Here is a 13,186-nt window from a genome sequence, read left to right as displayed (position 1 = left end):
TTTCTCCCTTCTCTCCTTTCTATCCCGGCTCACCGAGAACACAGATAGCCCACGGGTTTAGCAGTGATGGTTTGTGAGTAACTGCCCAGTGGAAGGGACTTTGTAGTATTTAAGAACATATCTCAGTGAGAGAGTAGCTGCTCCCCTGCTGTGGGATGTTCTGTGCGTCAAATGTGCTGCTCTGATTGGTTAATAAATAAAACACTGATTGGCCAGTAGCCAGGCAGGAAGTATAGGCGGGACAAGGAGAGAAGAAAATTCTGGGAAGTGGAAGGCTGAGTCAGAATGACGCTGCCAGCTGCCATGATGAGTAACAACATGCTAAGATATACCGGTAAGCCATGAGCCACGTGGCAACTTATAGATTCATAGAAATGTGTTAATTTAAGATATAAGAACAGTTAGCAAGAAGCCTGCCGTGGCCATACAGTTTGTAAGCAATATAAGTCTCTGTGTTTACTTGGTTGGGTCTGAGCGGCTGTGGGACTGGTGGGTGAGAGAGATTTGTCCTGACTTTGGGCCAGGCAGGAAAACTCTAGTTACACTCTCCTAAATGTCTCATCACCTCTTCAGGTCTAGCCTATTTCTAGCTCCAGGATGGGCTTTGTTGGGTGTCAATAGAATATTCCCCTATTGCATAGGCAGGAGGTCTTCAGCCTTGTCTGGGAGTGGGAAGCACCTACTTTCTCTACTTCAGATAGGGTATTGTCGGGCACTTAGAAAGCTGTTTGTAAAGAGGGTTACTGACCATTAGCCATGTGTCAGAGTATATCATCAGGTAGGTAGTCACCTGTCTTTTTTGATAGTATTAGGAGGGGCGTTTAGAGAAAACCTCTCCCTACATTGCTCTTCTTCAGCTTGAAGTAGTCAGTAATCAAGGTGCTATGTTTTGGAGGCAGTATGTTTTGGAGGCGGTACATTTGCCATTTTCTAACTCTGATCAAATAGAGACAAAGACAACTTTCCTTCTTAGTATCTCTCCTGTGTCAGACGTGCTCGTCTTTGTGCTCCCACACTCTAGCAGGGCCCCAGGGGCAACAAATGATCTACCTATCTTTAACTGGATCACGAGATTTCTAAAATTCATCCACAATGCAGTTACTCACAAACCCTCGCTGCTGAACCTGTGGGCTTTCTGTGTTCTTGGTGAGCCACTCAAGTAAGGTGGGATAGAAAGGAGAGAAGGGAGAAAGGAGGTGGCAGGAAGCCACCATTTATGGGGGTGGGGCGGAGGCAGGATGCATTAGTTACTTTTCTTGTCAACACCTGCTTGACAAGAACTGTGAACTTCCTCAAGCCCAAGCTGATGAATGAAGTTAGTGAGGTGGAAGGAGGGGAGGGATGATCTTTTCCTTCTTTTGGCTGTCATCCCGCAACAAAAGACAGATAGTGCATATAAGCCTGCTTGGTGTAAGTTTTGTATGACACAGGAGTCTTCAGAAGGAAAAGAGCATCCAAGGAAAGGCTGGATACAACCTGTTTCTACCATGTTTGGTGAAGTGTGAAAAGTCACAGGCAGACATGTTACAACAAAGAGTGAACAAAGCCTGTATAATTGGAGTCCTCTCTGGGTCCCTTTATGGTTGGAAATTAGAGTGTTTCTTCTCTATGGGTGTATCAAAATTGCTTCTTAAAGGACAGATTTATGTCCAGATCCAAGGGAAGGTCACAAGTTTCCTCCTGCACACACACTTTCTCAGATTGCTTTATTAAAATAGTATGGCAATTCATATTTTGGGATTCCATGTTCAGAGCTCTATCAGAGACATTATTTCCATCATTAAATAGTGTACTAAAGGAATTACATAAGATAAAAACTTTTCATAAAATTTATCAGAAAATTGGATCATACAAACATTTATTTATAAGAACATGTTTGCTTTGCTTTTTTTTTTTTTTTTTTTGATTTTTTCAAAACAGGGTTTCTCTCTGCAGCTTTTGAAGCCTATCCTGGAATTCACTCTGTAGACCAGGCTGGCCTCAAACTCACAGAGGTACGCCTGTCTCTGCCTCCCGAGTGCTGTGATTAAAGCGTGTGCCACCACTGCCCAGCACATGTTTGCTTTTATGACAAGCAAGCATATATGCAAATATATATATAAATATAGATATGTATATGCTAGAATAATTAATAACCAAAGATAACCTGAGACAACATTGAAATGTTGCACATATCAAGGACTTTCTTACCATATGGCAGGATACCAGAACAGACTATGAACATACTTAATATACATCCAAATAGTTAACAGCAGTGGCAGTGCAGCAGAAGACAGCCCAGAACTACAACCTAAGGAGTTGCCTTTTTCTTTTAGGGTCCTCCACTAATGGAAAGCCAAATCCTTGACTCTATCACAGAAAAGAATTACAGGATGAGCCAGTACAAAGCAAAGTTGGACTTTATTGAAAAGAGAAAGGTACATATGAGTATGTGGGTGTGGGCTTCTCAAAGAAGAGTCACAACTAAATGTCTTAGCCATAGCCATATACCATTTTGGTGTCTCTAAAGTTACATTTCAATGGGTTGCTAACAAATTTTATTTTTTCTTCCTTTCTCCCATCCTTCAACAAATGAGATTTAGGGTAGCTCTTGAGTTGTCTTGGATGACATTAAAATCTGATTAAATAAAACCAGGAACCACTAAGGCGGCACAAGGAGGATAGGACATAGGGTTTACTCTATGTGGGGTTTCTGGTGAAGTTACTAGAAAATTGAAGGTTTACAGCTGGGAAAGGAGGAAGGCCATACACACTTAGGCCTTAAGAATGGTTCATTGCGCTGGGCGGTGGTGGCGCACACCTTTAATCCCAGCACTCGGGAGGTAGAGCCAGGTGGATCTCTGTGAGTTCGAGGCCAGCCTGGGCTACCAAGTGAGTTCCAGGAAAGGCGCAAAGCTACACAGAGAAACCCTGTCTCGAAAAACCAAAAAAAAAAAAAAAAAAAAAAAAAAAAAAAAAAAAAAAAAAAAAAAAAAAAAAAGAATGGTTCATTGCTTATATACCTCTATATAAAATAAATATTCCCACTTATCTCTTTATCCTACTGTGTTATATCTACCTTCCTTGAAAGCACCTCACAATAACCCCTTACTAAATTTCTGACCTCTATGAGTCTTCAAAATGGAACACATATCTGAAAATTCAAAGCTAACATCCACAAATTTGAGAAAACATATTTGATTTTCTGTATCTGGATCACCTCACTCAGAATGATTGTTTCCAGCTCCATCAATTTACCTGTGAATTTAATAATTTCATTTTTCTTAACAACTAAATAATAATTTTATTGTGTAAATCTACTGTATTTTCATATCCATTTCATCAGTTGATGGACATCTAGGGTATTTCCATTTCCTGGCTAATGTGAACAGAGTAGCAATAAACATGGAAGAGCAAGTCACTTTGTAGTACAGATGTCTAAGAGTTGGACAGCTGGACCATCTGGTAGCTCTACTTCCAGATTTTTAAGGAACCTCTTATTTGTGTAGTGGTTGTACCAGACCATGCTCCCACTAGAAGTATTCTTTTCCTACATCTTTGCCAGCCTCTGCTCTCTCTTCTTTTTCTAGGCCATTCTGGCTAAAGTAAGATGAAATATCAATTCAGTTTTAGTTTGCATTTCTGTGGTGGCTAAATACGTTCAACATTTAAAAAAATATTTTTCAGTCACTTGTATCTCCTCTTTTGAGAACTCTCTGCTTAGATTCATGCCCCATTATTTCATTTTGTTTATTTCTAATGAAAGTATAAGATGCAATGTATTTATTTTTCCTGAATCTACTTAGGCTTTACAATGAGAAGAGCGAGTGATTTAGTCTAGCGTTTATAATGAAAGATAGAAGCTCTGAAATGGAAAATTCCAACAAGAAACAGATATTGTTAAAGATGAGGAAGAGATTGACCTACAATCTATGATAACTGAAATGCTTCAGGAAAAAAATACACAGAAGAAAAAAAGAAAGTTAAATGAAATTAACATGTGAAAGGATCAGAATTTAAATGAACCCATGCTTTCCTCCTCTCCTTGGTTTCTTTGGGAATGTTTTCATATCCATCTGGCAAGAGTTCAAGTTTACTACTAGCTACAGACCTCACACAGAAAGCGTGTGTGAGTTCAATTTGCCCACTTGGTAGACTTTATTTTGTAATGAGTTAACTAATATCTGGGAATTTAAAAATTTTTAATGTTTTTATAGGATATGAGAAATAATCTTTTACTATGGAGATGGAATTCTTTCTGTGTGTAGTTTGAAACATGTCTTCAAGTATCTAAGTAATGGTTAGAATCACTTTTAGTTCCTATGAGGTGAGCAGAATAGGAAATCAGGAGAATCTCCATCTTTATGCCACACCCCATTTTTTAACCGGATTGTTTGTTTTCTTGATCATTAGCTTTTTGGGTTCTTTGTATGTTCTAGGTATTAACCCTCTGTCAGATGCATAAATGGTAAAGATTTTTTCCTCCTTCTGTAGGCTGCCCCTTCTCTTGGATGATGGTGTCTTGCTATATAGAAGGTATGTGGGTGGAAGTGGGCATGACATCCTACCTCTAGCTGAGAGCTATGGGCATTTGGTAGCTGCTGGGAGAGTGAGAGTCAGTATTCTTTAATGATATGACCCCATATCGGTTGACCATAGGCTGATGCAGGCCCCACCCCCAGGAGTAGTTGGGCAACACAAGCTGGACCTGATGAGGGGAGGAGAGAACTTAATGTGGGGGGGGCGCATAGGGAGTAGATATGGGAGGAGTTGGAGGAGGGAGGTATATATGATAAAATGCATTGTATAAAATTCATAAAGAGTTAATAAAATATCTAAAGAGGGAAATATGTGTTAACAACATTCATAGCAGATGTTAATTGTGTTGCAATTCTTGATTCTCAGTTCCAGGAGGCTTCAGCTAGCCTCAGAGGGGCATCTTTCCTTTCCCATGTCCCTTAATTTTCTGTCATTCTCCCCTGCCTCAATACAGATGTTAAAAACTTATGACCTTTAAAACTTCTTTGTCCTCCGTAATTTATGGATTAGTAATTAATCCTGATGTATCTGCCTGTCCTCTCTATGGTTTCTCTGATTTGTAGCATTTCTGTCTGTAGCAGTGGTTGTCTGCACTTTACCCCTGAAGCACCGCCTCTAATAGGCAGCAGGTAACTACTAGGTACCTGCCCCCCCCCCAGGGCATTGCCAAGGGGGACCTCTTAAGTCTTGGAATACATATGTGCTCGTTCTCTTGGCTACCTCGTGGTCCTGGATGCTGGATGCTTGTACTGCGTACCAAGTCAGAGTTCTCCAGAGAACCGCGTTGGACCGGGCCTCAACTTTCTTGGGCCCCACGACCAACTCCCTTTTGCTTGTTGTAAGTAAACCCGAAATAAACCCCTTTGATTATCAGATAAACTCCGTGGAATTGCCTCATTATCTGTCTTTTCAAATATGAACAGTTTCAGTGAGGATTTGTGAGTCTCTTTACACAGAGAAGAAGGAATGATGGTACTTGAGTCTTTAGTGAGCTGGAAAAGCTCTGTGACAGACATTCCACTTTCCAGAGATAGGACAACTCTTTTCCTATTACCATGCCCATCAACTTGTCCTTTCTGACTTTGGAGGTTGAAAGCTATAACTTAACCATGTAAATCTATGATCACAGCACACTCTCAATCTGCTCCAGTATTGTAGCCTGGTTCAAAAGAGAGACTGCATGCTGCAGAAGTGCTCTGCAAAGTGTAAAGTGCTGGTTAAATGTGGGTACTATTATTCTACTCAGGAAGAACACTTAGCTCATTGCTTAGTAATGGTGAGGCAAACAGTGTCACTAAATAAGACAATATAATGGCCTTAAGAGGCTCTCATTCCGTTTCTCTTTCTATTCAAGCACACAATTGCATTCTAACACTTCACAGACAGCCTGAAATGGGTCCTGTGGAGGCTGATAAGGAAAATTAGAACAAGGAGCTATTTGAGCCCTCATTTTAATAACCAAGTCAAGGAGCAGGCACTTTAATACTGGAAAGAAGGAACACTCTCTCTTAGTCCTCAGCAGGATAATGACTCCATTACTAAACGTTCCTTCCATAATAAAGGATGCAGCTTAGGAAGGAGAAAGATGCCAGCCCCATCATGGATAAAAGCAGTTAGTATGTATGGATAATGGTAATTTTAACAGACTTAAAAAGATAGAAATCTCTGGCTATAAATGGGCCTCAGTTTCACAAATACCTGCCGAGTATCTATGCCTTTTGATTCAATTTGCCTTTGTTTGAATGGGTACTTACTGGTTTTCTTCATCATTCGTGTGTGTGTGTGTGTGTGTGTGTGTGTGTGTGTGTGTGTGTCTGTCTGTCTGTCTGTCTGTACATGTATAATTTTGATTGTACTTTAGTATGGGAGACTGATAAGTACTTGTGCCTTGTGTAGGGAACACGAGAGAAGCCCAAGGCCTGGGTTTGTGAAGGAGTAGGCATGTGCATGGAGGCAGGGACATTTTTCTTTCTGTTAATACTGAATCTCAGTGAGCAATGGTCTGAAAAGCTTGAAATAAAAAATTAAGTGCTTCTAAATGGACTGTTGAGAGCACCGTTAATACCCACCACCCAGTGCCTGGAAGAGAACAGATGTTCAGAATATTTATGGCAAAGTGAACAAAATAAATGAGTGACAACTTCATTCTACAGTGACAAGGAAAAAAAGAGTGCTGTAATGCTTGCCTCCTAAGCTCACAATGTACTACTTTTAGAAGGTCTGCACAAGAAGAGTACTCTGTTCTTGTGTCCAGTGTTATTAGTGATGATAATTCCTTTTTCCCACTTAGCTTCCAATCTGTGAGCTAATACAGAGCTCTCAAGTCAGTGAGTCAGTAACAGAAAATGCTTGGGGAGGAACCATTGAACATCCTGTGTGTTGAGGTTCTCTTCACCATGGTCTCAATGTGTCCTCTACAAAGAAAGGTCATGGGATGAAACGCAATCACTGAGATGGGAGTATTTGGAGAGAGGGACTTTGTGGGGAGACCAAGTCACTATAGCATAACCCTTATCAATGGCATTGGTGTACTAATGAAGGAGGACAGAGAGAGCTGCCTTGTCTCCTTCAGGTGAGCAAATATCGAGGTGGGATCTAGGTGCCAGACACCAAATCTACCTGTGCATTTTGACTTCACAGTTCCCAAATTGTGAAGTGTTGTAAGTTTCTATGCTACCTCATCTACAGAATTTTGTTAAGGTGCTCGCACGACTGAGACACTTTCCATTATGTGTAGTCTGTGTATACAGGTGCTTCTGAGGTAATACAGTTAATAGCTGGTGCCTGGATATACAAGCAGGCTTTTCTTTGGCTCTTGGCTAGATTCTTACCTTGCTTTTTGATTGGAGCAAGTTATTTAACTTCTATGGGCCTCCTTGTAAAATCTAGCTAAGAGTAGTACTTTCTTTATAAGATTGTTGTGAAAACTTTGAGGAGATCTGTATAGAGAACTTCTATTTTTTTTTGACTCAATACTAAGTAGTTTTCCAAGGTGAAGTTAACATGTAGCTGCTTATGTGACATGGAATGACTTCTGTAAAGACCCTGTTATTGCCTGCCTTTCCCCTCAGAGTCTGGCATACTGTCCTTTGCTGACAAGGATAGATAGACTTACCTTAACGAGGCAAGCTGAGTAATAGTAGGCAGCATAGTTTTTAAACATCACATCTGGAAATGATTAAATTGAGACTCTTCTATAAATAGGGTATTTTAGACATAAAATTTAAAATTTATTTCTTGGAGCATATCGAAGATTCTGATTTATATCAGTAAACTTATTAGACTTTTAAACTTCTTTCATTGCATATTTAAAAATACTTTCATTTTTACAAAAATTTACTCTAGGTAACTCTTGAAGTAGACACTTGAAAAGAAAAAATTTAAGCAGACCTATGTTCTCTCAACTCATAAACACTGAAGCATATTTTCCATAATGCTGTTTGGATCTGCATATGTCGATGAGATATAACTAAAGCAGACATATTGTTTGTGACATTTTCATTAAACACATGGTTATAAATGCCATTGTTAGCTCTTACCAGTCTATGTAAATGACAGTATTTTATTTGTTCAATTTAATACTTAGAGTGTGTTTACCTGTGCTCTCCTCAGAACAGCTCTGGTAGGTATTATGATTGCAGCCATTTTAGAGAAGAAGAATGTAAGGGATAGAAAGGCTGAACTACTTGGTATAATTCCATCAGTTTATAAGGGCACAGCCAGAGTTTGCATATACTGTCTCCCTACTAAATTTTTTCCCCTTCTCCTTCCAAATGATTGCACGCTCTATTCTTTCTGTGCATATCTCAAATGCTCTATTCATTCCCAGTGTTTTTCTGCATCCCTGGTAAAAGAGTTTCTCTCCTTCTACTCTGCCTGAAAGTGCCTAGCATATCACCATTTTTGTCTTGACTGTTCTGGGATGTTTGTGCCTCTGCTATCTCTCTCTCAGTTCAGGCTGCTAAGAGCTACCACTACTCTTAATTTTATTTCTCTTTCTCAGCTCTTTCTCTTAAACTCTCACATTTTAAACCAGGCTGCCTCTTGGGGCAGAGTTTATTCAATTTCAGAAACTAATACAAGGAAAGCCAACACAGGGTCTCACTTAAAATTGGCTCCACTCAGACTGGTGTTCAAGCTGATACCCTTGGTCAATCCTCATGCACTGTAGGAAGTTTCCTCCTTGCCAAAGTTATGGCTTGTCTCCATTAAACAGGTGTCACTTTCCAGCTCACCATGCCCCTGGGTTTACACATTTATCTCACAGTAAGCTTGGTTTTTAATTCTCAGTTTTTGTCTTAAGTGGCTGAAGAAACAGCAGCTGCTTCATGTAGGGGATACTCTACTCCCAAGCACAGTATTGGGAAGGTTACATGGGAAAGTCACAAGATTAGAAAGTATAGGCTAATGTCTCTTAATAACATAGAACAGTTTCAACAAAAGTAGCTTAAATCCCTAAATATCATATAAGCATACATATGATCACCCAAGTTTATCCTAAGAATGCTGAATTTGCTTACCACTGTGAAATAAATCCATTCAATCATCATATTAGCAAAGCATGTACAGTACTTTCTAAGCTGGACTCACGAAGGTGAGCTGGTGTTCAGCTGAGTGCCAATATTGGGAAGCCCAATGGCAGGAAGCTGGAGGGGTTGAGTGCAGTGTCTCTTGGGCACTGTTGGAGCTGGAGATGAGCTCAGACCTCAAGGCACAGCTGTGGGAACTCAATGTCACCATGACAGAGGAAACTGAAATTGGTGGTGGTCTGGAGGCTTTCATAATTTTGGACCAGTTCCTCAGCTGAAATCCTTACAGAAAATCCAAGTCTGGCTAACAAATGAATTGGAGAAAAAGTTGAGTGGGAAGCCCATAGTTGTCTTTGCTTGGAGGAGGATTTTGCCTAAGCCAACTCAAAAAGGTCACACAAAAACTAAGCAAAAGCTCCACAGAACTCACACTAACTGAGGTGCACAATGCCACCCTTGAGGACTTGATCTTCCCAAGAGAAGTTGTGGGTGAGAGGATCGGCGAGTAACTGGACAGCTGTTGGCTCAGAGTTTGGTTATACAGAGTGCATCCGAACGATAGGGAGAGCAAGGTCCAAAGTGTTTTTGTACACCAGAAGCTTGCCAGCAAGGATGTTAATTTTGAATTCCCAGAGTTTCAATTATAATCAGAAATGACTAAATAAAATGTCATCTTAAGGAGGAGGAGGAAGGTTGAGGGGAGGGAGAAAGGAAGGAAGGAAGGAAGGAAGGAAGGAGAACTCAAAACACCATCAGTATTTATATGATCACCTTAATAGATACATAGAAATATGAAAAAAGTCCAACACTTGGAGCTGGAAAGATTGCTTAGTGGTTAAGCTCTCTTGCTGGTCTTTCAGAGGACCCAAGTTTCATTACAGAATATTAATTCCAAAGAAGGGGGGGAGAAAGCCCACTGACCAAAATCATCATGGTCAAATTAATTAAAGCAAGCTTTTTTATTTGTATGTATGGGCTGCCTCCTCCTAAGGTGGGGTTCAAGAGGTCTGCATTGGACATGGGCAAGATAACGGTTTTTATAGCTCAGGGGTAGGGGGTTTCCAAATGGAGGATTCAGCAGGCATGTAGGCAGGGTTATAGGAGCAGCATAACAAGGTTGTCATAACAAAGTAGTCATAACAATCTTTGAAACAAAGGTAGGGTTGTAAGATGCTCATAACAACTTTCTGAAACAAAGACATGGTTTCAGTTTCCTGGAACAAGCACTGCAGAACTATTTGTACTTAAGGTTACAGGTGGGACATAGCCCAATCCTTGAGAAATAGAGATTTAATCATAAACTGGAATGGACATACTTTACTATAAGATGGCTTTCAAGCCTAAGATAGCAGTAGGCTGATTCATCAGGAACTCATGTCCGGTGGCTCTGGTAACTCCAGTGCTAGGGAATACAATGCTCTCTGCTGTCTTCTGTCAGCACCCTCACACATGTGGTACATACATACATACACACACACACACACACACACACACACACAAATAAAAGTAAATCTCTAAAAAAAACACCCCACATTTTCCTAGTAAAATACATATTGAACTTGTGCTAAAGGGTAATTACAAAAAGTGTCCTTCTAACATCAAGTGTAATAGTGAATGCTTTCCCTCCAAGACTAGAGAGAAGGTTTACCACTCTTACCGCTTCTTTTCAGCACAGTAGAGTCCTAGCCAAGGCAATAAAGTGGGGGTGGAGAGAGGAAAAAACATCATAAATGACAAAGAAAAAAAAAACTATCTTGAGATTCAGTCTAAAAAATAAAAGAAACCCAGAAAAATAATTAAACTTACCAAAGATAAGAGATAAAATTATATGACCATATACTAGTGATGAATAATTGGAAACTGAAATAAGAAATATTGTTCATAATGATATCAGAAATCAAAGAAACTATGAACAAACATGTTAAAAGGTGTATAATACATGTATATCAAAGCATACAAATTAAGGAAAACCCAAATTAATGAAATGATAAGCATTTTTCATAGGTTAGACTACAATATTAAAATATAAAGTCTGTTGAAATGGATTTACTTAATCAAATACCAACAAAAGTCAGCAAATTTTAATAGGAATTTCTAGTTTGATATGAAAATCCATATAGAAATACAAAGGTCCTAGAAGAGCTAATCTAATTTTAAAGAGAGCCACAAAACTGGAAGACTAATATCCCAGCTTTCCATTTTTTAATGAAGCTACAGTGATCAAGAAAGTACAGCATGAGAACAGCGACAAAGTGGTGTGACAATGAGAAACTCAGAAAACACTGTGTGCACATGGCACAGTGTGGTTGGCAATTGGGAAGTGGTTTTGACAAATGTGTGTAGATAACACAGTAAAGCAGATTCAGACTTTTCACATAAATATTCCTGGGACAACTGAATACACACATGCACGAAAGCAGAGCTTCAAACTTGACCTTATGAAGTATACAAAAAATACACCTCACAGAGGTCATAAAACTAAACTTAAGATGTACTTCTAGAAAACCTCTATGACAAACTTGAAGAAGATAATTTTTGCGAACTGGGTTAGAAAAATAAGTCTTAGGCATGATACAAAAGTTAAGATGAGCTCTGTTGGTCTTCATGAATTTAAGAACCTCTTTTGAAAGGTACAATTAACAAAATGAAAAGCCCACAAAGTGGGAGAAATGTTTGCAAAGGATATATATATATATATATATATATATATATATATATATATATTAAAGAACTTCCACCAAGAATATATAGCAGGTGCTGGTGAGCAGCTAGGCGGGTGCATGCTTTCATCCCTAGGACTCACATTCTAGAAGGAGAGAACCAGTTCCCAAAGATTGTCCTCTGATCTCCACTCTTGCATGGTGTCACATGCATGCACCCTCCCCCAATAAATAAATATAGTAAAAAATCAAAAATATATATATGATAAGTGGGTGGATGTGTTGGTGCACTTCCATAATCTTAGAATTCAGGAGGCTGAGGCAAGAGAATCAAGACCAGTGTGGAGGACAAATTGAGACATTGTCTTAAAGAAAAAGAAATATAATATGTAATAAACTAAACAAAAAGAAATTAAAAAAAATCTCAATTAGAAAATAGAGAATAATCTAACCTCAGTCAGGAAAGGCAGTGGTGGCACATACCTTTATTTTCAGGACTCAAGAGGCGGAAGCAGGTGGATTTCTGAGTTTGTGGCCATCCTGGTCTACAAAGTGAGTTCTGGGACAGCCATGGCTACACAGAGAAATCCTGCCTTTAAAAAACAAACAACAAAGCCAAACAAACAAATAAAACCTAAAAAGCCTACAGTTGTTGACTATATCTAGGAGGTAAGAACAATATTTAGGAATTCAATAATTGAATTTCTATAGTTATTAAAGCAGCAATTTTAATAATCAGATAGCTTTCCTGTTCTGGTTCCATCACTGTTTGTCTCTGTGTTTAGGTTTCAGTGGGTGCTCTGATAAACTTAAAATGATAAAAAAAAAAAAGGTTGGAAAGATGGCTCAGTGGTTGAGAGCACTTGTTGCTTTTGCGAGGACCCAGGTTTGTTTCCTAGCACTCACATAGCTTATGACTGTCTATAACTTCACTTCCAGGGAATCTAATGCCATGTTCTGGGTTCTTTGGGCACCAGGTCTGCATGCAGGCAAATACTCATACAGATAAAAAACATTTTTAACATTATTTTCAAAAATCCACCTCCAATATGTTGGGAATCCAAAAAGTCTCAACAAACTAATGTACTATTCAATCAACATAGATCCCCAAAATATAAACATATACATTATAAAGACAAAGACACTGGGTACATATAGGAAGCCTCCCCCTGATTATTTGAATAACTTTGGGGAATATTACAGAAGTGAACTTCGGAGTTGATGTTAATGAGCACATCTCTTGAGAAAAAGCCTAACACATAATCTCAGGCTCAGAATTTGGAGCAAGAGCCTGTAATAGACTTGGCTTTTGTTCAAGGTCTGCCACACAGAATTTAAAAAGCACAGGTATTTTTGGCAAGTATATCATCAAAGCTATATGGATGTCAAATAAGCATATGAATGTATTTGTCATTAATAGTCATCAAAATTAAGTAAAACTATTAAACAGCACTATAGGCTTCTTAGAGTGGTTAAAAT

The 13,186-nt window shown here is 39.1% G+C and overlaps 1 pseudogene; it reads left to right on the top strand.

Annotated features, from left to right (window-relative positions):
• Positions 1 to 285: 285 nt before the first annotated feature.
• On the top strand, positions 286 to 9,694 carry LOC131920419 (small ribosomal subunit protein eS7-like; annotated as a pseudogene).
• Positions 9,695 to 13,186: the final 3,492 nt, after the last annotated feature.

The sequence above is a fragment of the Peromyscus eremicus genome, chromosome 10, assembly GCF_949786415.1.
Source record: "Peromyscus eremicus chromosome 10, PerEre_H2_v1, whole genome shotgun sequence".
Taxonomy (NCBI): Eukaryota; Metazoa; Chordata; class Mammalia; order Rodentia; family Cricetidae; genus Peromyscus; species Peromyscus eremicus.
Note: the sequence above shows the minus strand (reverse complement) of the source record. Positions and strands in the feature narration are given on the sequence as shown.